The 26,238-nt window shown below is 46.2% G+C and overlaps 1 long non-coding RNA gene across 1 annotated transcript in view; it reads left to right on the forward strand.

Moving 5' to 3' along the window:
* The first annotated feature begins 880 nt into the window (after window positions 1-880).
* LOC148436236 (uncharacterized) overlaps window positions 881-26,238 on the forward strand; it is a 590,534-nt gene continuing 565,176 nt past the window's right edge. Inside the window, exon 1 of the long non-coding RNA XR_015876487.1 lies at window positions 881-1,526. This is a non-coding gene — a long non-coding RNA (uncharacterized LOC148436236). The remainder of the gene's footprint in view (window positions 1,527-26,238) is intronic.

The raw sequence follows: 26,238 nt of genomic DNA on the forward strand, positions 1-26,238 counted from the left end.
GCACCACAGATGAAATCTTACATGGGCAGAGTGTGGCACCACAGATGAAATCTTACATGTGCAGAGTGTGGCACCACAGATGAAATCTTACATGTGCAGAGTGTGGCACCACATATTAAATATTGCATGTGCAGAGCGTGGCACCATAGATGAATTCGTGCATGTGCAGAGTGTGGCTCCATAGATGAAATCTTACATGTGCAGAGTGTCGCACCACAGATGAAATCGTGCATGGGCATAGTGTGGCTCCATAGATGAAATCTTACATGTGCAGAGTGTGGCTCCATAGATGAAATCTTACATGTGCAGAGCGTGGCTCCATAGATGAAATCTTACATGTGCAGAGTGTGGCACCATAGATGAAATCTTGCATGGGTACGGTGTTTGGCATCAGTCATGACATCTTGCATAGTTGCATGGCAGAGTCTAGTACAACAGATTTAATCTTGCAGGGGTACAGTGTGGCACCTCTAAGGAGTTCTTGCATGGGACCAGTTTAGCACAACAAATGAAATCTAGCATGGTCAGAGCCTGCCACCACAAATTAAATCTTGCATGGATACAGTATGGCACCTGTTATGAAATCTTGAATTATTTGCCTGGCAGATTCTGGTACCGTACCACAGATTAAATCTTGCCTGGGCAGAGTGTGGCCCCTCTAATGACTACAGCACATACCTCTCGCTGTACCTCCCTTTTCAGCCTCCTAAATGAGTAACACCTCCTCTCTGTCCCTGCTGAATCCAAATCCACAGCTGCTGCTGCTGCTGGATGACAGTGCTGCTGGATTCTCTGTGAGGGAGCCTCATGTTTGGGGAGAAGAGGACAAGATCTGCCGCCGTGTTAGAGACTTCTGTATTCAGTCTTTGCAATCCCCCTCCCTCCCGTCCCAACTCCCCCCCCCCCCCTTCCTTCCTCCCTATTCTGTAAGCTTTATGTAGAAGCGCGGACAGCATGGAAATGCAGTAGACTAGGACACAGTCAGTCACCAGGGCTGATGGAGAGAGCTTTTATGTTGCAGTAAAACAAGCCCTGTCTGGGGGTGACTCCTCGGTGGTGCCCCAACAATTACTGACTTGGTTTAGCTTGGGCAGAATATATGCGGGATATACAGGTGACTGGAAGACTCCCTGGATTTTCTATATTGTAAATACACTGCTGTAGGTTGCCATGCCATCTGCAGAAGGCAGCCTCTGCTGCCACAGAGTCTTGCAACTCCAATCTGTTAACCAGGCAGCCTCTGCCACCCTTACCCAATAACCTGCCGGGACTACCCTAATGGAGTGATTTTTTTTTTCTTCTTCATCTGGTTTTTTTAGCTCATCATTGTAAATCTATCTGCAAACTAGTGGATAAAACAGAGGAAATCTCTCAATCCATCCCAACTATACTGTTATATATAAATATACTGTATATTTTTTTTCCCTGGCTGTTTCCATGTGACTTACAAAACTGATATACACGTATGCTGTGATGGAAGAGAGCACATTCCCTTAGACAAGGCGGATCAATATCTTGTCAAATGGGTAAGTCGTGTATTCTCTGAGCAAATTGCATTCCTATTATTCCTGTGGGACGCATGTTTTCTGCTGTTACCATATTATATCACACTGAAACACCAGTGGACTTATTTGTTCCCCTCAATGGCTGGCGTCAGGCTCCAGTTGCTCATTATAAGTGTTATATCCTTGCAAAGCCTACTCTGATTTATTTATTTATTATGTGTTTGCATAGAAATATTGTATTCCCAATGGATGCATAGCTCAGCCTGATATGACTCACTATGTCCTATAGTCTGAACTAAAGCACACAGTCTCTCTGGGAATGTGTTCGTGTGTGTGCAATAATATATATATATATATATATATATATATATATATATAGATATATATTTGTGTATATATATATATAGTAAGTGTGAGTGAGAGTCTTATCTATCTATATATCTATTATCTATCTATCTATCTATCTATCTATCTATCTATCTATCTATCTATCTATCTATCTATCTATCTTATCTATCTATATTTCTATCTATCTATCTATCTATCTATCTATCTATCTATCTATCTATCTATCTATCTATCTATCTATCTATCTATCTATCTATCTATCTGTCTATCTATCTATCTATCTATCTATCTATCTATCTATCTATCTATCTATCTATTCTACCTATCTACTGTATCTAATAATTGTATGTGCCTTGCTGTTAAAGATGACTACAGTATACACTATTATTCTATGTACAGCATTCTAAAACTACAAATCTTCATTTTAACGTTGTTTAGTACATTGGATTCTCATGCTGTGGGCTTTACATGTTTTTTTTATGTGTGTTTAATATTTTATAGGCCTTTGTAAATTTTTTCCCCTCGCTACCCATACAGAAGTGGTTATGTATAGAAGGGTAGTGTCCTTCAAGAATCTAGGTAGTGATAGTAAAACTTGCCTTCCCTAAATCTGAAACCAAGGTTCCCCTGGCTCACATCAGAGCCACAGTAAGTGTGCATGTATCTGATTCTAGTCTTCATTAGCTCCTTTCAGAGAATGGATAGAAGAGCCGCGTTGAAGGCTTCAGGTTGGGGCATGGAATGAGTTAATTAGAAGACTTGAAATTAATTAATGCTGTGTTTCTTAAATGAGGAGCCTGCAGCAGCCTCTCATCCTCTTGCTTTGTGTCTAAGCTCTGGCCCCTTCCTGCTTAGTACTTTGTGTAATAAGATGAAGGACATTATTATACTCCACTCCTACAGCTCCCTATCTTCTCTTCTATGTCCTTTTGGCTGGGAGGCAAAGCTGTATTAAATCTCTCCATTGACTTCCCTTGTAGTGCAATGCTACCCTTGGTCTTGTGTTTTATAGGATAGCAACCTCGCCCAGCCTAGACATGGCTTTTAAGGAAATTACATGGCACCGGTGTTGCTGCACGTGATTAGGCTATGCTATATCATTTAGTAAAAGAACATTTTATAGTGTCATTGGTACGTCAGCTCTTGAGGGTCCTCTCCAGGCTGCAATGCTCACACATTTTATGTAGAGTATTGAGTGTGTAACAAGATAATATACATAATACACAGCCGAACACACACTATCTGCCCTATCACCAGCCTGCTTTGTGCATTGCAAGCCTGCTGATTATTCACCTAGGAAACTGTAACTGCTGCCTTCCCACAAGCACATATTTCATTTAAGAAACAGATAGATAGTAAGTAATGGTTTGCTCCATTGCAGTCAGGGCTTGTGGTTGTGTCACACTTTGGATGGTATCTGTGACAAGACATTGCTTCAGAGGGTGGCACAGAACAGGCAGGGTGCAGCCAGTGTTTCTGTGGCTCAGCCAAGGGAATGGCTTATTTAAAAATGCTGAGAAATATGACTGAAATGCCAATAGCGGAATGCTCTTCTTCAGTTTACTGGACATCCCCTAACCACTCTACTAATATAAAGCCACTGGCATCATGTACTGGAACAGGAGCTATACCTGGCATTGACAATAAACTCATCAAGTTTTGAAGTGGGAGAATAGGTTGGCGTTTTTGTATTAGAACTATTTGGGTTCTACTTCCTAAAACTCAACTTATGTATAATTTACTGTCTATAATGTTTCATAATCATGTTTTTTTTTTCCCCAAGAGTAAATACCTTAAAAATAAGTAAATGGTTGAAATGCACAAAGGCACAGCTATTAATGCAAAGTGACTGCCCACAGTGTGTTAGGCAGATTTATTCTCTGGCACAAATCGGTGCAGTCACATTAGCTGTGTCTCTCTCTGTCACAGTAAAGCATTGCCTCACAACTGCAGACATAGGGAAAATAGAAGCCTACAGTATCAGCAGCTGCACATTAGTGTACAAGCGGTGGGAGCCTAATTGTACACACTGCAGAGATAATTGGTGGAGAGTGTAAGAGTGATCACTTCAGGATGCTCCTTATTACTGATTATTAAATATTCTTCTCCATTTTTCTTGCTTCTCTTTTTTTGTATCCCTCATCCCCTCCTTCATACTGCAAAGGATCCACGAGTTGGTCAGCTGTTCTGTTCTTTAGACTAGTGAGATTTACTGACATCTACATCAGGCCATCAGTTACTCTTACTGTATATGTCCTCAGGCCTCTCGCACACAGTGGAATTAAATAACCGGAGGTGAATGATGAGGTTAAAATAAGTTAGCTTGTCGAAATACCTCTCGGGGAGCCAGTTGGAAATTGCCATTAGTCTCTGTTCTGATGTCTTAAATAGTGGTATTATGAATCATGATTTAATAAATGATCTCAAGAGGTTCTGCAGTAGCTGGAGGCTTGCGGCATAACTGTTTGGGGGTCGTTATGACCGACTGGCATAGTTTGATTCTGCTGATGAGCAAGACTTGGCTACACATTGTGCTATCCTATTCCAAAGGGCAATTATTTATGCAGAGAAGGGGATACTAAAGCTCTATAGGATTTGGGCTTATTTGAACTACATTGTCATATACAGTATGTCCCTTTTGCATCTTTGATGGACAAGGAACCTTCTAGATTTCTAATTAAGGATTTGTAATTAACATTTATCTTAGAAGCAACTCAGAAGACATTTCAGTGTGTCCCATACTCTGTAATTATTGTAAATTAAGTTTTGTCTACTGTACATTATTTAAAAAAAGTTTTACAAATGTCCAAGTCATGTTGAAGTTGAACCAACAAGATGCAGTAGTAAGAGCCAAAATTAAGAAATAACTTGTATATAAAGTTTGTCATTATATATAATAATCATGTTTCTCATGTATAAGGTTTGGTAATATTCAGTACTTCAGTATTTTATTGTATTGCCTCTGCTTGTAATGTAATTTTTTTCCACAGTCTGGAATACCCAAAATATGTAATACAATATAGTAATTATCACGATCTGTACACCATGAAATATTTTCGTACAGCTACAAGAAGGTCATGAAGTTGTTAATTCTTCATTTTGTCACAAGATCGCTGGTCCTGCTTGTTGTAAAGCTGAAAATCTCATACTATGCCCCTATGTATTAACATGGCATACTGTAAAGGTTATTTACAAATTGCAAAAGTGCAGTGTAAATGCTTATTTATAGACAAGACTGTGGCGTCTGCCGGGGTGCAAGCATTGTCGCTGTCTCCTGGGAGAAACTGGATAGACTGGTGCTGTTCCCTGCAAAGTATGATCAGCCTCATCACAAGTGTCTAAAACCCAACATCCTGCATGAATTGTATACATATTTAGTACCTTATAAGCAATCTGTTTTTTTGGAAATGGAACACCTGAATCAGTGTCATAGCAGGACTTAAATTTGGTAATTTATAGGAGCAAACGATAATCACAAGTGGGTTAAATCTGCTAATACATTTCCAGACTTTCACTCCAACAAACCAACTAGTTGGATGGTTGGATGAAAGTTGGTCTAGTGTATGGCCAGCTTAAGGTATTCTTGGCAGGCCCTCTGCATTCCTGCCCATGTAATGCCATGAAGTCATGAAGAGGGGTTTGGGACTAGGTAGATTTCTAAACCTGATGTATTTTAAAGCCATACTGGGCACCTCTTCGGCAGCTCTCCAGGCGGCAGTGTGCCACTTGGCCTTGCACTGTGAATGGTGGACCTTTCATACACCGCTAGTTACAGCCCTGACTTGAATTCAATAAAAGGTGGCATTAAAGTAGGTAGTAGGTTGAATATTGTAGCAATGTATTTACTGTGCAAATGCTTTGCTAACTTTACAAACCTGCAGTCTAAGGTGTTTGTTTTTACCACGGTATTTCCGAAGCACCGGATTGGGTGTGTATTGAACCTCAAAATGTGGTAGGGGAACAAGTAGATTTACAGCATGGGTTTTATAAACAGTTTTCAGTGTCAGCAGTAATATGTCCCTTATGTACTAACAATTACAGAAAAGAAACATTACTTTAAGAGGAATTCTGGTACATGATGTAACAATACCTTTACATTGCAATGATGCTTACAACAGGGATTTTTGCACAATCACAAGCGCAATCGTGCAACCAATCAGGCAGCAGAAGTGTAGTCAGACTAATGGAAGCTGATGGTAGACTTTTTTTTATTACAGTACATTTCATGAATTTATTTTTATTGGATAAGTGATCGTAGGGTACTATGTAAATAGATCAGGGTGTAGAGCGGAAGCTTGGGGAAAACAACTGCATGAAGTTGACGGACGGTCAAAAAATAAAAATAACCAGTTTGGGTAACATAGCAGTAGTCACCTGATCTCGCTTCCCAGTAGAGTACTAATAATTTAAAGGACTGATTAAAAAAAATAAAATGATTTTTGAAGGGATTTAATCAGCAGTGATATAATTCTGGAAGCAGCAGACTTCCAGGTACTCAAACACATCATTTCCTAGCTGAACAAGGAGCCAACGTCATTAAAATAATCGTGCCTGGTTTAAGACAAAACAACATTAAGTAATGAATAGATCAGAGATGCAATATATTTATATATTTAAAGATACATGTGTAAAATTAAGACCCCCATGGGGCAATAGGTAAAATACTGGTTTGGGCATCCTTCCTCCTCCCCCTATTCCCTGTTCTTTAACTAGAGATTAAAGTGATCTGGGCCTCATGGTCCCAATGGGCCCCTGGCAGTAGTCTAGGTTGTCAGTGGTAAAGTGGATTGTGTTGTTGATGCCGCAGCTACAGTATGTGGACAGGAATCAGCTCCAGGTCAGAATGGCAGCAGCTGGCACTGATTAATGCATCATTCTATGACTGGGGATATTAAACAATGTGGGGCATTAGAGAGATCTGGTCCCTCTGCAGACATTCAGGGGAGTGCAGATACAATGTATCACCGAACTATCACCCGCTGTTTGGTGCCTGCTTGGTATGGCACTGATTGGGGGTCCTCAGAAATCATTACTGGGGCATCGTAGCTGATTCAGAGAGGGATGTAATCCAATATTTAGCAAATGGGCAATGTTTTAATCACTGCTCATGCGTCAGTGTCACACGGCACATGCGACCCGATTTATTACCGTTGTTGCCCTCAGTGAGAAAGTGATTGATTGGAAGGGACCGGTTATGGGCAGCGGTGGGGGGTGGTAACTCAAACGCAGGCGTGTCTCGACCATTTTCGGGATGTCTCTCAGCCTGTGGCAGCCTCCCCATATGCAGTTGCAAAAGCTCTGGCGTCTCAGTTCTGCATGACCATAGGGTTTCAGAGAACTTTGATTACTGACTGCTCTGTGTCCAATGCTGCATCTTTGTATGTAATCGGTTGGATTTGCGAAGCTGCTGGTGGGTCGATGTTGCCCTACTGCACATGCGCATGACAGAGGGAGCTCCGTCGTGCGCATGCGCACCCGACCTACCGTCTGAAGCCGGCCCCACGGACATCAGTAGTGATGTCAGTGGGAGTGATTTTGGCTCTGATAGAGCCAAAATCACTCCAGGGCTTGCGGCAGCAAGACTCTACCGTAGGGTCTCCGTCGCAAGCCCGATGGACACGATTGTCTTGACCATCGCGACCATCATCATGGACGCTCGCTATAGCTATGGCTGGTAACCCACAGCTATGCGAGCGTCCATAAGGCCTCTCCATTTTCATGTAGGTGGGCCCTGATTCAGAGCGAGCGCTCTGGTCAAAGCGTCCGGCTCTGAATCAGGCCCTCAGTACAAAGCCCAACGGGTGAGACATTTGCATAGTTTCATACAGTTGCTGCGTACAAACATTTGCGTTCATCTTTTAATCAGACCAATAGTTCTGGATCTGTACTGCACATGTCCAGATCCTTCTCTGTGAGATCATTCACAATTCCCCAAAGTTGCAGCCTGGTTGACTGGCTGCTGCCATTTGGGAACATGGAGTGGAAGCGGGGTAGATCTCCCTTCCAGCACATGGAGGTGTGTCCTTTATGTACAGTTTATCAGGTCTGGGACACTTTATTTGCCTTTGAGGTTGGCAGCTCTGTATAATATTTCTGATTTCTTGGCTGACCTCTCAAGGTTGCTTTCATTTAAAGAACTATATCCCGTCATGCCTTTCTCCAGTACCTGAAGCTTCTATACTCATGCAGAGGGAGATGTATGAACCTATAGAGGATCATTGGAGGTGTTGCCTATAGCAGCCAATCAGATTTTAGCTACCATTTATCATGTACAGTCTATAAAATGATAGCTAGAATCAGATTGGTTGATATGGACGACAGCTCCTCGTGTCCTCTTTACAAGGTTGGATGCATGTGCACCTTAGTGAGTTCAAACAGGCATTGATCAAGCTAACGGGAGGGGTCAGAAAATGACTTTGCTGAGTGATGAGTCTGTACTCCAGGGTTGAACTTGGGGGTCAGGGGCATTATAAGAGAGGAGAAGGCTCATGTACAGACTCAGTGTGGGCCCCCTTCTCTCTGGCGGCACAATAGATTCTGGTTTGGTACCAGAATATACTGCGCATGCACAGGTCTCAGAGAAATGGCGCCCGTGCCTTATTCCCGAGGACATCAGTACTGCTCTAGCACGAGTCAAAAAAATGTCGAAAAACCCAAAATGTGTGCACCAACCCTGCAATATTCATGTGTGCACCAACCCTGCAATATGCATATTGTGCTCTCTAGGTTTCAGATGTGTGTAATTATCTCTGTGTGGTTTTCCATTTTCTGCAATACCAGATCCCTGTACAATGTACCATGTTTCCTGATGTCTGTAAAGTGACTTTGAGTCCTACGGGAGAAAAGCGCTATATAAATAAAATTATTATTATTTAAATGTGCTTTAATATTTTTGTTAGTATGTATAAAACACGGTAAAAGTGGCTATTGTTGGGCTTAATCCAACTAACTCGCCTCTGCATTCAAGTGCTGTGAGTTGCCGTTGCAACTGCTTGTAAACGCCAGTAACAGCATTGGAACTAACCCCCCTCGTGGCCCTATCTCACCTAAGATTCATGGGGCTGCAAACAAAAATGTGCAAATCTATCAGTATCGTACCGCACCGTAAATGGGCTATATTGCTCCCTGTGACGGCCACGCCCCCTGAGTGCATTATGTCATACCTAGGGGGCATGGTTATCAGCACTGGGAATTAGCATCCTGTCCGTAGCATCTTCAGGATGTTCCGGGGGGGCTGTAAACACTACAGTGTACTGTACATGTCTGGATCATCCAAAGGGAGTCCGAGGGGGACTGCAGCACTGATTCATAATTGCAGACATCGGAATATGCACTTTGAGTGATGGTCTGACACGTATAAGGACATTTTACCACGCGGTGGGGCAGAATCAATTATGTGCAAGGTTCCAGCAGAACCTCTTATAATGTGTAGCTGCACGTACATCAGGTTATTACGGGAGGATTACTAGCAAGGCTTTCCTGACCAGATAAACCATTTAGTATTGGGACATGAGATTCCAGCGGATGCATATGTATCGAATTCTTATCAGAGGAGAACTTTGCTTGTTTTTTTGATCACACATCTATACATACCTCTCGATTTCAGCAGGATAGTCACGCTTTTTGGTCCAGCAGCTGCCGGAGTTCTGGGCTTGCACACCGGTGTAATGATTAACAAAGGGCATGACATGCGGCCACACCCCAAAAAAAGTTGTACATCAGGGGGAGTGGCCTATCGGGCACACAGCCACACCCTTTCATACACCCGGACCTTGTGCACGCACAAGAATTTCCATGACCTTATATTACAATGTTGGGAGGTATGTATGGGATGTGAAGCAAAGTTTTTCTGCCCAGATAACTCACATAAGTGCAGCTAATTGAATAGCACCCAATGCGGTATATATAAATATAATAGGGTGCCATTTCTGTGAACTTGTATGACTTCACCAATTACACCCATAAAATTAAAGCGATTATCACTTTATTACATATACGGAATTGGTATGAAATACCGTCGGCCGCATGGCCGGCGGTTCGATTCCCGTCAGCGGCAGCCCGACACAAGCAGAGTGCGACGCAGTGGAAGCCCGACAGCGCTGGAAATCCCGATCGTGGATAGGTACTTATCCACTAACCTAACCTAACCCCCCTAACCCTAACCCTCCTTAGGGGTGCCTAACCCTAACTTCCCCCCCAAGTGCCTAACCCTAATCCCCCCTCTAAGTGCCTAACCCTAACCACCCCCTTCCCCGCTGCCTAAACCTAAGTCCCCTGGGGGGGTGCCTAACCCTAATTCCCCCCCGGGGGTGCCTAACCCTAACCCTCCCTCCCCCTAGCCTAACCCTAACCCTCCCGGGGGGGTGCCTAACCCTAAGTCCCCCCCGGGAGCCCTAAACCTAACCCCCCCCCGCAGCTGTCCGCTCGTGGCGCCCGGCAACACTACGATCGTGATGACGGGCGCCGGTCTCCCGGCGTCGGGGAAATGTGGGCGTCTACATCTAGACGCCCGGCATTTCACCCTTGCCGGGATAAGACAGTCGGGAAGCTGGCTGCCGATATTTAGGCAGTCGGCTTTCCGATTGCCTCCCACATATACCTCCTTTCCTTTGGCTGATGTCAAAATACTTATTTTCCTCCATTCTCCATTCCTGATTAACCCAGAATAACAGAACAATATGGCTCACATAACAACGTACCTTGGTTTGTGACCTAAAATTAAGTAAAGGATGGAATTTAAGGCTGTCGCAGCTTTTATTTTATTTTTTCTTCAAAATTATAGGAGCCGTTACAAAGTGCCTTTTATTCTGCATTGGTGAACTCTTTGAAGGCAGTTGCTAATACACGCAATCGGCCGATTGTAGCGTACCGCGCATGCGTATGCACCACAGTGTGCGTGCGCGAACCAGCCACTGCGATCGGGACTGCGTCCCGCAGTGACTACGCAGACCCATCGCAGAATGATTGACAGGAAGTGTGGTGGTGACGGAGGGGTGTTCAGCGAAACTCAGGCGAGTCAGTGCATTACAACACCGTTGCAGCGGCGTGCATAAATTATCCACTGCGACGGCCTTATGCAGCCTGAGATCTCATAGCGTGCTTGGAAGTTAGCAATTTCTGAGTAAGATCAGAGCTTGTGCAAGAGTGCGTGAGGCTGCGATGGTAATCGATTGTACCAGTGGTTTCGCAGTCTTTTGTAAAGTGGGCGTCCTTATGTAGTGCTGCGACAGGATAGCGATCTCAATGGATTAGCATACAATCGCATGATTGTGAACTGCGTGCGTAATCGCTATTGCATTCGCAGTTGCGTTCCGTAGTGAATCAGGCCTTCTTTGCATAAAGCTGGTTACGCAGGACCATGGTTATAGAATCTGTTTTTTACACACGTTGTTTGTGTCATCAGCCCATTGGATGCTCTGCACATCAAATAGGACCATTCCATGAACATGAAGCATGTAACGATATATTGGGGTCTTTATGTAGTGGGAGCCTTCTTTGCGGTGCCACTGTGTTTGTTGGGACCCATCTGTTTGGTGACAGGGTGCTGCCAGTGTTCACTGTGCACCCTCTGTGTATACCAGTGTGTGGTGGGACACTTCTGTGCCATGCCATTGTGTTTTGGGAGCCTTCTGTGTGGGGCCAGTGTGTAGTTGGGCCCTTCTCTACCATGCCCTGTAGGTGCCATTGTGTTTTCAGACCTTTCTGTGTGGTGCCAGGGTGCTGCAAGTGTTTGATGGTACCCTACTGTACAATACCAGTGATTGCTGAAACAAGTTTGTGCCAGGGTGCTGCCAGTGTGTGTTAGGAACCTTCTGTCAAATGCCAGTAAAAGCCCCTAACCCCTTTCTTGCCCCCCCAGTACTGCACCAGTTGCTGTCTACCCTTGACCCCTCCCTACCCCCAGCACGGCCTGCCTCTTGCCCCCCAGCACTGTCGCAACTGTTGTCTGCACTTTCACCCTTCCTACCCCCAGCACTACCTGCCCTTACTCCTCTCTACAACTATCCACCACATCCCCATCCCTCCCTGCCTTTACCCCCCGCACTGTCCCAACTGCTGCCTGCCCTCACTCCCCATGTTATGTAATGGGACCCGGGAATAGTCGAGTAGGACCCCAGTTTGTCAAAGTGAGGGGCCACAATTTTCTGAGTTCACCGCGATCACTGGTTCAGACGTGTACCTAGCTTTAGGGTAAAGTCAAGTCTTGTAAAAAACAAACAAAAAAAAAAATGTTGCACATACTGTATATCAATTGTAATTTTGGAAATATTTTGTTTTGCGAAATGCATGAAACTTAATCAGTGATTTATTCTAACAGTACTTAACAATACACAGTACACATTCTCTTATACGGTGACTTCAGTTGCGCCACAGCGTGCCAGGTCCCAGGTGACTCGGCCGCACCAAGCGTTTTTTTCATTCAATATGTATTTCTCATTTGCATGTGGAAAACAACTGTAAGTGACAAAACTGCATCGCTGGCGTACACAGACCACCGCGGCTTGCAACATTACATCTGTGGGACTGACGGCCTGATTCAGCGAGGAACGCAGTTGCTAATATGCATGCAATCGGTCGATGGTTGCGTTCTCCCTTCCCTCCCTCCCTTCTGCTCCACGGGAGGTTTCTGTCCTCCCTGAGCTCGCCTTAGGACACCTGCGTTACGGTTTGACAGGTGTACCGCCCCAGTCAAACTCCCCACCTGCCACTGTCCCTGCAGTGCGCGCTGCACAAGCTGGCAATTGTGATGGGAACTGCGTTTGCAGAGGCTACGCAGACCCAGAGCAGAATAATTGACAGGAAGGGGCATTTGCGGGTGGTGACGGGGGTGATGGTGGGTCGAACGCAGGCTTACCAATGTGCTTCAACGCCATTGCAGGGGCGTTCATTAATTATCCACTGCTTGGCCATAAGCAGCCATAGCACTGATGGCGTACATGGCTGTTAGCAATTTCTGAGTAAGGTCAGGGATTGTGCAAGTGTGCGTATGGGTCAGATGTTACTCGATGTTACTCGATTGTTTCGCTATGTTCCCCTAGTATGCGGATGTGAGTATGGGGAATTGGGTGTCCTTATGTCAGGCTGCGTTCGCAATGTGAATGCACACATATAAATAGCACCGGTGATATTAGCAACTGCGGTTCGTGCGTATAAGCAGAATTGCGATCTGAGGGGGTCGATGTTGCCACACTGCGCATGCGCATGACGGAGGGAGCTCCGTCGTGCGCATGCGCGAGACCCGGACTGCGACAGCCAAGCTGTCGCTCCGGGTCTCGCACCAAAGGGGGCGTGCTGTCGATGTTGATTGACAGCATGCCCCCTTTGGTGGGCGTGCCAGGGGCATGGCGGCCAGACGGAGGCGTTCCCATGGGAACGCCTACCGTCTGAAGCCGGCCCCACTGACATCACTAGTGATGTCAGTGGGAGTGATTTTGGCTCTGATAGAGCCAAAATCACTCCAGGGCTTGCGGCAGCAAGACCCTACCGCAGGGTCTCGTCACAAGCCCGATGGTCACGATGGTCTTGACCATCGCGACCATCATCATGGACGCTCGCATAAGCTGTGGGTGGTAACCCACAGCTATGCGAGCGTCCATGAGGATGCTCCTAAAACAGGTAGGAGGGCCCTGATTCAGAGCGAGCGCTCTGGTCAGAGTGTTCAGCTCTGAATCAGGCCCTGAATCTGTGCAAAAAGGGTTTCGATGGGAGAAGTCCTTTCCACACGCCAAGATCTGTTGTGCTTCATATACTGTAAAACTTTGTATGTTTGTGCAGTTAAAATCTCAGCCCAGCGTCTCCAGTACATTGTGGGCCTGATTCAGACCCGCTCGCAAGTACATAGCGCTCACAAGCGGGTCGATGGCCGGGCAGTGCACACGCCACGTGCGTGCGCGAGCCCCAGGGCGAGTGAGAAATTCACTCACTTCGCTACAAACGGGGTGGCTGTCGATGTTGATTGACAGTTCGCCCCATTTTGTAGGCGGGTCGGGGGGGTGGCTTGCCAAACGGAGGCGTTCCCGAAGGAACTCCTGCCATTTGGGGCCGGCCCTACTGACATCACCAGTGATGTCTCGTCGCAAGCCTGATGGTCGCGATGGTCAGGACAATTGCGACCATCACCTGGCCGCTTGCTAAAGCTGTGGGTGGTCACCCACAGCTATACGAGCAGCAAGAAGGCCGGTCCAAAAAAAAAAAAAACGCCCTTCAGACCTTCGAGCAGGTCTGAATCAGGGCCTGTGAGCGAATTTTTGCCGCATCTGTGACTGAGATGCAAAATTTTATTAACTACTGTATACATTATACGCTACCAGGGGCGCCAAGAGGAGGGGGCGAGTACTCTTACCCTTTTTCATTGACATAAAGCACTGCATGTATTGCAGACAGCCCCAACGCTCACTAGCATCCGATTAATTTGAGACATGAATGAAGGTGGATTAAGCAGTGTTTTTGTAGGAAAAATGTAAATCTGAATGGGGATGATCCTGATATGTTAGAACATAGCAATGCCAAAAAGCATAATGTGAGTGTGCCCTATGCATGTGCAAGATTATGTCAAAGTGCATTCGCACAAAATAAAATGCATTATAGGGAATATATTTTTCCCAGTGGCTGCAATGTATCAGTTTTCCTGTCTGTCACTGATCAGCAATATGGTCCCAGACCCTGTCTCAGCCAAACACAAGATTTTTTTTTTTTTTATTTTGTATGAAAAAGAATTCTGTAAAATCCAGTAATACCCGTAGGTTGGGCCACCTCATTTTACACTGTGAAATACAGCAGCCCCGTCGCTCTCTAAGTGTGTGTGATTGGGACTTAGCCACTGGCTATCACTTATTTTCTGCAGACAGCGTGTAACAAGTTATGTCAAGCATAGACCTCTCATGCCTGAGAATGGCAGGGATTGCACAATGCACACATTACCTTGTAGCAGAGTTTAATATGTCGTACCGTATTGTATTCCCAGATTTGCCACGTTAAATAATGCACGCCTTTAGCAAAAGGATGATTATGTCTCTCATGGAATAAGAGTTCTCCTGGCATGGGACAAGTGTTTCAGGTATTAAATATATACTGTGCATATACTGTGTATATATATAATATATATATATATATATATATATATATATATATCTGTATATATATATATCTATATATATATATATATATATATATATATATATATCCTCCCCTTTAGAATGTAAGCTCCCACGAGCAGGGACCTCTTCCCTCAAGTTCATCTCTTTACATTTTCTTCGACTCTTTACTCCCCATAAGGGCACCTAACACGTGACTGCCAACTCCCGGCTGCTTATTGTAAGTGTTTAATCGCTATGGCAGCAATGTATATAAATCGTGTCCTTGTCCTGCACTGTAATGTACTGTAAGTTACTTTTTCTTGTTCACTTATTAGTTCTATGTACTATGTGAGGCACTGCGGAACACTTGTGGCGCTATATAAATAAAGGATAATTTTATATATATATATAATATATATATATATATATATATATATATATATAGTATCTGAATAGTGTTACTCTTTATTAGATTGGCCAGCTTGTGCAGCACCAGTAACCACGCCCAGAGGAAACAAGCAAGCCTTTTAAACTCTAAGCTCCTTCCCAGCTGTGGCCAGATTGACAGATTTCACGTCCATGTTGTCCTCCCTCTGAGTCTAATCCCACCCTCCACCCCCCCCAGATAAAGGTGACAAGCAGGACCGTTAAGAGCCGGCCTAATCTTGTACCCCTTCAGAAAAAAAAACCTAGCTGGGGAGGGGGGGCGCTGTGAGCCCATCATCCCAGCGCAAATTCGATCAGTGGGCCTGATTCAGAGCTGGACGCTCTTTGAGAGCACTCGCTCTGAATCAGGGCGTCCTTGTTTATTTTTTTAATGACGGCCTTCTGGCCGCTCATTGAGCTGTGTGTCTCGTTCCCGCAAGTCCCAGTGAGCATTCGGCTCTAATAGATCCTGAAGTTCACCCACTGACATCACTTGTGATGTCAGTGGGGCCGCCCCCAAACGGCAGGCGTTCCTTCGGGAACGCCTCCGTTTGGCCAGCCACCCCCCCTGCCTCCAAAACGGGGCGAGCTGTCAATGACAATCGACAGCTGCCCTGCTTTGGTGCGAGACCCGTAGCGACGGAGCACCCGTCGCTGCCGGGGCTCGCGCATGTGCAGTGGGGCAACATGGAATCGGTTGTGAGCGCTCAGCACTCACGACCGACTCTGAATGAGCTCCTATATTCCTTGACCATTTATATCAACTCAAGTGGGCGGCAAGTCAATTTGACTTCCATTGTTGGTATATGTTTTGATCATGTATATTTATTATGGGCCTGATTCAGAGGCGCTCGTAAGTGGCCGCTCGTTCGTTCCGACCGATGTTCGCACAACTGCGCATGCGTACGGATTTTAATACGCATGCGCGAACCAGTCAGTGCGGCCGAAAATCGTTTGAAAATGGTATTTCATATGAGAATCAGCTCCTCATTGATAGCAGCGGGACTCTAGACACTGATTCAGATATTTTGTAACATATTTTTTAGTGTATTATTTACCATTTACCATTTATTTTATTTAGTGCCTTATTGCTTTTGTTTTTTCTTTGTATATGCCTACTGTAGGTTGTCAGTGCTATAGTGAAAATAAGCCCAGGCTAGTCAGTCCAGAAGTGGAGTCTCTCTTGTGTCTCCCTGATGATACCATTCCCAAGCTAAAATCAGCACTGGGGTTCTTAATGAGCCCCCCCCCCTTTGACTGCCGGGAAGTGATAAAAGACAGGGACCCATAAAATATTTGCACAAGAGTCAAAATAAACAAACATACAATACACACATTTCAAATAAGCTTTAATTTAAGAAAATACTCACAAATCCTTGTTTATCAATTTATTAGGTAAAATCTTTGGGCCTGATTCAGAGCCACTCGTAAGTGGCAGCTCGTTCGCTCCGAGCGATGTTTGGCCAACTGCGCATGCATACAGATCGTTATACGCATGCGCGAACCAGTCAGTGTGGTCGAAATTCATGTGCTCGCAAAATAGCGAATGCCTGCTAATTTGAGTGACAGAATGAGGCGTATGTGGGTGGTAACAGGGGAAGGTGCTTGAAAATGGGGAGTGGAGATCCGATCGCAGGCGTGCTTAAAGGACAAAACGGGCATTTTATGGGTGTGCATAATTAAACAGCAGCGTCACCGACCACAAGAATAGCGAGCAGTTCGTACCCTGTTCGATGTACTCGATTGATCTAATAAATAGCGGACATGACGTAGGATACGAGCGGCCAGGGGGCGTAGTTTCCAAAAAAACGACTTCAAGTTTTGTTCGCTCATTCAGACCTAGAGGCGTGAACAGACCGCAAACAGCGAACGGTTCATTTGAATAGCCACCCCTATTTTCAGGACGAGCGAGCCCTAATTGCGTCCGGCTCTGAATCAGGCCCCTTGTTTCTTCTTTCATCATCCATCATAGCCCAAATTCAGAGCTTCCAGTTGCCAGGACTCCCCCTCACCCACAGCCAATGCTATTTTATTTACTCCATGCAGGAAGATTGTGTTGGGACATTTAGACCATTCAAGAAAGACAAAAATAGAAACACTAAACCTAAAACTGTTTACAGACATTGGGGTCTATTTACGAAGCTGTGTTAGGAGACAGAGAGCCTGATTCAGAACCGGTCGCAAGCGCTCAGCACTCACAACCGGGTCGATGGTGGCCCACAGCGCATGTGCCCGACAGAGCCGACTTCGTCGTGCGCATGCGCGAGACCCGGCTAGTGACGGACACTCCGTCGCTCCGGGTCTCGCACCAAAGGGGGCGAGCTGTCGATGTTGAGTGACAGCTCGCCCCCTTTGGTGGGCGGGCCAGGGGGGTGGCTGCCCAAACGGAGGTGTTGCCATGAGAACGCCTGCCGTTTGGGGGCGGCCCCACTGACATCACAAGTGATGTCAGTGGAGAGCTTCCAGCTCTGTTAGAGCCAAAAGCTCTCTGGGGCTTGCGATGAACGAGACCCTACCACAAGGGTCTCGTCGCAAGCCTGATGGTCTTGACCATCGCGAGCATCATCATGGCCGCTCGCTATAGCTGTGGGTGGACACCCACAGCTATACGAGCGGCCAAGAGGCTGCTCCAAATAAAAAAAAAGCCCGACCCTGATTCAGAGCGAGCGCTCTGAATCAGACCAAGAGTGAAATGTGATAAGGTGCCAGCCAATCAGCTCCTAACTGCCATCTCACAGGCTGTGTTGACAGTTGGGAGCTGATTGGCTGGTACCTTATCACTTTTCACTTAGTAAATAGACCCCATTGTGCCTCTGTTGTTGTGTTTTAATATTGTATTGTGCACACACCACTACGTTATAATATGTGTGTGTTTGTTTGTATGTATATGTGCTTGTGTCTGCCCAGGAATATCTGGAGGCCTGGGTTGCTTTAGCTGTCTAATGTCACATACTATTACCATAGAGATCTTTCTGAAGTAATGTAATGATCACTGAACTACTGTAGAGGTCATTCAGTGATCATTAGACATCATCAAGTTCCTGGAGGCCTCAGTCAATGTGCGTTTAATCATTAGCAAATGATTTGCTGATTATGTCATTAGTGTAGAATAATCGAAGGCTAAACTACCACAGGTACAATGCCCGCGTGACTGAGGTGACCCCAACCATGTATTATTAATTAGCCTTTTCTCATAACATGGTTTCCTATGTTCTGGGCTGGAATATCATACTTATATGCTAATTTGTGATCGCGGACATGACTGTAGGCTGTTATATGAAAGCACGGAGTCAGGGACAGGTACAGTAGCCTAATGTTTATTGTGTTGCTCATAATTTCCTCTGATATATATAATAGAAACCACTCAGTCAGGAATGTAAGTGTTATAATAAATGTGCCTGGTCACTTGGTAAGTAATTACCTATAAACCCTGACGATGACTGTTCCTTAAAGCATTTTTGTGAGTGTACTGCATTATAGGATTCTGAAATCAGCACCCCCACATCGAAAAAACATTGTCGACATGATTAATATGTCAACAAAACATTCCTGGTGGTCCAGCTGTGACTTACCTGGAATGGTGCGTCCAGCAATACCTTCTGAGTCAGGTAGTTAGCCGACGGTGAGTTCCAGCTGAGCCTCTGGCAATTCCGGCGGTGAGTATCACTAACCCCTAACCTTTCTCCTATTGTATAATCCTAACCTCTTCTCCTGCAGCCTAACTCTAACCCTTCCCATAGAGCCTAACCCTGAACATCTTGTGCCGTAGCCTAACCCTCCGCTGCCACAGCCAAACCATAATCCTCCGGTTCGTGCAAAGTGTCAACATTTCACATGTCGACACTGACCATGTCGACATTCTACAGAAGTGGACACATTGCATGTTGATATTTCAACAATGTTGACATAACAACTGTTGACATTGTGGTTTCAACATTATGACTGTCGATACTGTAAATGTCTACATTATGACTGCAATCCCTTTACATGGGTTTCAGTTGAAAGGTCAACAGAAAAAAGGTTGACAAATAATAGGTCAACACCAGATAGTCGACTGTCAATATGTCGACAGCTGCAAACGGTCGACGGGTACAAAAGCTTGACACACAAAAGGTAGAATGGATGTAGGTCGACATTGGAATTGTCGACACAAACATGGTTGACATTGATTTTTTTTAGAACTAGGGTTAGGCACTTACCAGATGGTTAGGATTAAGCACTAGGAGGGATGGATAGGTTTAAGCACTTACCCCAACATTTAGGGTTAGGCACTAGGAGGTACGGTTAGGATTAGGCACTTACCAGAGGGTTAGGCAGTAGGAGGGACGGTAAGAGTTAGGCTCTTACCCCAACAGTTAGGGTTAGGCACTAGGAGGTATGGTTAGGATTAGGCACTTACCAGAGGGTTAGACACTAGGAGGGACGGTAAGAGTTAGGCTCTTACCCCAACAGTTTGGGTTAGGCACTAGGAGGTACGGTTAGGATTAGGCACTTACCAGAGGGCTAGGCACTAGGAGGGACGGTAAGAGTTAGGCTCTTACCCCAACAGTTAGGGTTAGGCACTAGGATGTATGGTTAAGATTAGGCACTTACCAGAGGGTTAGACACTAGGAGATACGGTTAGAGTTAGACACTTAAAGGAGGTATAGAGTTAGGCACTAGGAGGGATGGTTAGGGTTAGGCACTTACCCCAACAGTTAGGATTAGGCATTAGGAGATACAGTTACAGTTAGGCACTTACCCCAGCAGTTAAGGTTAGATACTAGGAGATAAGGTTAGAGTTAGGCACTTAGCGGAGGGTTACGGTTAGGCACTGGGAGGGACGGTTAGGCACTTACCGGAGGGTTAGGGTTAGGCACTAGGAGATACGGTTAGCATTAGGCACTCACCGGCGGGTTTAGTGTGAGGCACTAGATGGTCCGGTTAGGGCTTACTCGCAGCGCCTGGCTGTTATATGCTGCTGATAAGATGGAGTGTGGTGCGAAGGCTTTGCGATCATGTTTGCCAACTCTCCTATTGCCGTCCCAAGAGGCCGCAGAAAGATACTCACATTGTCTCAGTACAAAGCTGAACATAGAGTTTAAGTGAGTGACCTTAACTAACCAGCTACTACCACAATAAGGATAATTTAAATGTCTGTGTGTCCTCCACACGTTTATAAAGATGATTTTTCAAGACAAAAAATAGCAGGTCAGTCCAGTTCATTGAATGATTTGCTGTCTCCACATTAGAATTTCCCTTTTGACATAGTGTGGGGACAACATTTTGGTCACTTTGGAGACAGATGAGTAAGTTAAAAAATATTTTATTATAAGGCACCACAAGGGTTCCGTAGTGCTGTACAAAGGGGAAAATGGACAGAAAGATACATAAGTACAAATACATAGATACATTAGATACATAATTGCAGTGAGCAGTTGGCATACTTATATAGAGAAGACAAAGGGCAGAGGGCCCTGCTTGTTCGAGTTTACAATCTGTACATAGAAAGTGCTTGTTAAGCCGTGCAGATTCAGGACCAGATTCAGACCCGGTCGCTAAGGCGCACTCGCTCGCTGTCAGCAATTTTCGCCCATCTGCGCATGCGTATTATTCACAGTACGCATGCACAAACCATTCTTTGCGATCTGATTTTGGCAGCTCCTAAGCTACTATCAGGTCCCTAGTTTGAGTGACAGATCGTGCCGTTTGTGGGTGGTAACACGGAAAGGTACTTGTAAACGGGGGAGTGGTGTTGCGGACGCAGGCATGTCAGGCTGCCAAAACGCCGTTTAAAAGGTGTGCATAATTAGCAAAGTAGCGTCATTGTACACGTCACCTGCATGTATTTTAGCCCGCACTGATCGCAGTGCTTGCGGCGGGGAAAGGCAACCCCAAGGGCTGCGAGCAGCTCTGATGGCTCACGATGGTCCCGATTAATCCCACATCTCCCGGAGATGACGTGTGTTGCGAGTGGAAAGGGGGTGTCTTTATACACTTGCGAGCGCACTTGGTCGAAACTCGCTAAGACATAGAGGGCACCCTTACGCGACGCAGTGCGAGCGCTTCATTTAAATATCCAGACCCTTTTTGCTAGCGAGCGGCCGCATCTTGCGATCAGGCCTGAATGAGCTCCTCAGGCTGGCATCAGGTGTTCATGGCGGAGGGCTGCACTAATAAGCTGCTTTTCCAGCGAAAGATAAAGGGCCCCATTTACAAACGAAATATAATCCCTTTAGCGCTCACTAAAGGGGTTATACCATCTTCCTGTATTTAGTAAACAGCGTTAATCTTAGATTACCGCTGTTTGTACAGCATCGCTCTCGCCATCTAAAAGATGGCGAGAGTGATGCGGGCACCCATTGCGGCCAATGGAGACCCGGCGGTGCCTTTCCGGCTACAGCTAAGCCTTCCAAGCACTGCCGGGTCTCCCTGTCATGCACATTCGCAGACGGACCGTCGAGCTTGCGCATGACACTGGAGCCCTTCGCTGGTAACGTTAGGCTGCCAGCAACCCAGCGGAGGACCTCGCTGAGGACTTCGACTTCGCGGGATCTCGCCGGAGGGGTAAGTATTACTAAATACCAGTGGAATTTTCATTTGTATCGCAGTGATACTAAACGAAAATTGTTACTGGTATTTCCCTTCGTTTGGAAATGGGGCCCAAAAATGGCTAGTATTGCCACTGATAGGAACAGTGAAAGTTTACACCCCCAGATTCTGTGTCTGCAGTGCTCCTGCACATATGTGATATCAGGTCACTTTGCCGCACGTGTACTAAAAGCGCCTCACACATTTGAAGGATCTACAAAGATTCCTCTTCGCACTCCGCCGATAGCTCTTTCCATTTAAGATTAAGATGAAGTTAGCTAGCGGAGACAAGATTCTAAGGGGTCTATTTACTAAACAGTGTTAGGAGACAGAGTGAAAGTGATAAGTCAGTGATAAGGTGCCAGCCAATCAGCTCCCAACTGTCATCTCACAGGCTGTGAAAAATGACAGTTGGGAGCTGATTGGCTGGCACCTTATCACTTTCACTCTGTCTCCTAACACTGCTTAGTAACTAGACCCCTAAAACTTTTGTGCTAGAAGGAAAAGGAAAAGAGAATCTGCATATGGTGCACTTTTGTGCTAAATGGCAGTTGCAACATTCCCGTACAATACGCTGTGCACCAACGCTGCCATTAACGCTGGAGAAATTATTATTATAATATTTAAATAGGTCAGCGTAGAAATGATCCCATGCCTTTACCAGGTTTTAAAAGTCTCTTTATCAATTTGCCAGGCTCTGGCACAGTACATGTAGCATCCATAACATTAGCTGGAAGCGCTGGACTCTGTGCACGGAATAACGCCCCTCGAGTATATTTGGAGAGGAGGGAGAGGAGAGAGCTTTATGAAAAAGTAGAATCTAGTTCCCTGCCTCTGGACTTGTCTAGACAGTGTTAGTGATGTATGTATCGGTCTGTTTGTTATTGTACATATCTATTGCTGTAGAGAGATGCACATTACCAGGAGAGGTGCAATAGTCAAACAAAATCAAATAATAAAAAAATAAAATGATGGATATTTAAACATACAAGCACTGACACCAGCTTACAAAGTGCTTTTTTTGCTTGTTTAGGCTTTGGTCCTTTTTTGTTTTAGTTCTCACGTTATGAGCTGGATATTGAACTTTCATCTCTTCACAGTGTAACAAACAACAAAATAGCAATAAAACAAAAAAAAAAATGAAACCACTAAAGCAAACATTGAGTGAGGCTATACAGGCTTGTTATGTAACAATAGTAGGCCTAGGTGAGAAAATACAATTATGTTTTATTACGTCTTGGACTAATACTTGCAAATAATATTCCTTGAAGAGGAAACTCGGTTAGAAGGGCTGTAATCAAATCTTATATTGAGGTCCTCTATATCCAGGTTCCATAGCTGGGAGATGGAGGCATCCTGTGCTCAAGGCAAGAACGGTAGTGACCAGCTAATAGCATCCTGGGTCTAAATGACACGTGTCTATCTGTGCATAGGCCCTGATTCAGAATGTGTCTATCTGTGCATAGGCCCTGATTCAGAACGTGTCTATCTGTGCATAGGCCCTGATGCAGAACGTGTCTATCTGTGCATAGGCCCTGATGCAGAACATATCTATCTGTGCATAGGCCCTGATTCAGAACGTGTCTATCTGTGCATAGGCCCTGATGCAGAACGTGTCTATCTGTGCATAGGCCCTGATTCAGAACGTGTCTATCTGTGCATAGGCCCTGATGCAGAACGTGTCTATCTGTGCATAGGCCCTGATGCAGAACGTGTCTATCTGTGCATAGGCCCTGATGCAGAACGTGTCTATCTGTGCATAGGCCCTGATTCAGAACGTGTCTATCTGTGCATAGGCCCTGATGCAGAACGTGTCTATCTGTGCATAGGCCCTGATGCAGAACGTGTCTATCTGTGCATAGGCCCTGATTCAGAACGTGTCTATCTGTGCATAGGCCCTGATGCAGAATGTGTCTATCTGTGCATAGGCCCTGATGCAGAACGTGTCTATCTGTGCATAGGCCCTGATTCAGAACGTGTCTATCTGTGCATAGGCCCTGATTCAGAACGTGTCTATCTGTGCATAGGCCCTGATGCAGAACGTGTCTATCCGTGCATAGGCCCTGATGCAGAACGTGTCTATCTGTGCATAGGCCCTGATTCAGAACGTGTCTATCTGTGCATAGGCCCTGATGCAGAACGTGTCTATCCGTGCATAGGCCCTGATGCAGAACGTGTCTATCTGTGCATAGGCCCTGATTCAGAACGTGTCTATCTGTGCATAGGCCCTGATGCAGAACGTGTCTATCCGTGCATAGGCCCTGATGCAGAACGTGTCTATCTGTGCATAGGCCCTGATTCAGAACGTGTCTATCTGTGCATAGGCCCTGATGCAGAACGTGTCTATCCGTGCATAGGCCCTGATGCAGAACGTGTCTATCTGTGCATAGGCCCTGATTCAGAACGTGTCTATCTGTGCATAGGCCCTGATTCAGAACGTGTCTATCTGTGCATAGGCCCTGATGCAGAACGTGTCTATCCGTGCATAGGCCCTGATGCAGAATGTGTCTATCTGTGCAAAGGCCCTGATGCAGAACGTGTCTATCCGTGCATAGGCCCTGATGCAGAACGTGTCTATCTGTGCATAGGCCCTGATTCAGAATGGTACAACTCCGATGGTTGCCCGCGTGGCGCATGCGAGGGATCTATACTGAGCGTGTGCCAAACAGTGTCTGCGAGGATGGTCGCAGTGCTCCCTAAGACTCAGTATGATTGCCATGCTGCGGCTGTTTTGGGGTAGGGAAGGGGTGGCAACCATCAGCATCCCAGATAACAGGGCGTGGCGGCCGTGCAGAGGCCAGTGTCTGTGGGCCTCATTCAGAGGCGGTCGGAGGATGCAAGCGGTCGCTCAGAAACGGGCGGCCACTTGAATCCTGACCGCCCGCCTCTGTTGCGTTCGTTAGGCTCTAACGACCGCTCGGGTGATGGTCGCGATAGTCAGAGACCATCGCGACCATTGGGGCTTACGACTGGACCCTAGGGTAGGGTCTCACTTGTCGTAAGCCCCGGAGAGCTTCTGGCTCTGTCAGAGCCGGAAGCTCTCCACTGACATCACTAGTGATGTCAGTGGGGCCTCCCCCAAACGGTAGGCATTCCCATGGCAACGCCTCCGTTTGGGCTGCCACCCCCCCGGCCCGACTTCCAAACGGGGCAAGCTGTCAATCAACATCGACAGCTCGCCTCCTTTGGATCGAGACCCGCTACGACCAGCGGTGTCGGTCGTAGCGGGTCTCACGCATGTGCACGACGGCGCCGGCGTGCGCATGCTCTGTGGGGGGCCATCGACCTGGTCCGATCGCATCGGTGCTAACGACCGGGTCTGAATGACCCCCTGTGTCTTTCGACGAAGCTTCACTGACCCCGGCAGCGCGAATTTCGTGGCCATCCTGAAGATCATGGCCAATGTTCACACAAGTCGGATGCAGCAGCGAATCACAGGCGTCTAACTACACAAGATGCCTCCTGCGGTACTATCATAATTTCGTATCGTCGCTGCGTCAAAGAATACGCAGCGGTGATGCCATTAGCGTAGAAGTCTGAAACAGGCCCAGTCATCCCCCACACTGTAGAATTTAATTAATTGTAAAGGTTAGTTCATTTTAATATAGGATTTGGTAAAACTCACACAATCGGCTCACGACAAGCAGCCAACGATCTCTTAACCTTTACCCATCTGGGGAGATACACGCACTTCTCTACAAACTTTTCCTCCTTCATTTGCAAATCTGATCAAGATGCTTCAACCCTGAAGTGTGAGGAGAATGAGATAGTGAATCCGTTATAACAACACAGGCCCTGATTCAGAGCCGGACGCTCTGACCAGAGCGCTCGCTCTGAATCAGGGCCCACCTCCATAAATATGGAGCGTCCTCCTGGACGCTCGTATAGCTGTGGGTCACTACCCACAGCATATATGAGCGTGCAGGATGATAGTCGCGATGGTCTTGACCATCGCGACCATCGCCACTGCGAGCAGAAGCCTGCGGTTGAGTTTCTCAACCGCAAGGCCCGGAGTGATTTTGGCTCTATCAGAGCCAAAATCACTCCCACTGACATCACTAGTGATGTCAGTGGGCCGGCTTCTGACGGTAGGCGTTCCCTTGGGAACGCCTCCGTCTGGGAGGCACGCCCCCGGCACGCCCACCAAAGGGGGCGTGCTGTCAATCAACATCGACAGCACGCCCCCTTTGATCAGACACTACGAGCGAAGGAAAGCCCTTCGCTCGTCGCATCTCGCGCATGCACACGACGGAGCTCCCTCCGTCGTGCGCATGCGCAGTGCAGACCATCGACCCACTTACGAGCGGACAGCC

This window comes from Taudactylus pleione, unplaced genomic scaffold (assembly GCF_031769625.1).
Source record: "Taudactylus pleione unplaced genomic scaffold, aTauple2 ptg001880l, whole genome shotgun sequence".
Taxonomy (NCBI): domain Eukaryota; kingdom Metazoa; phylum Chordata; class Amphibia; order Anura; family Myobatrachidae; genus Taudactylus; species Taudactylus pleione.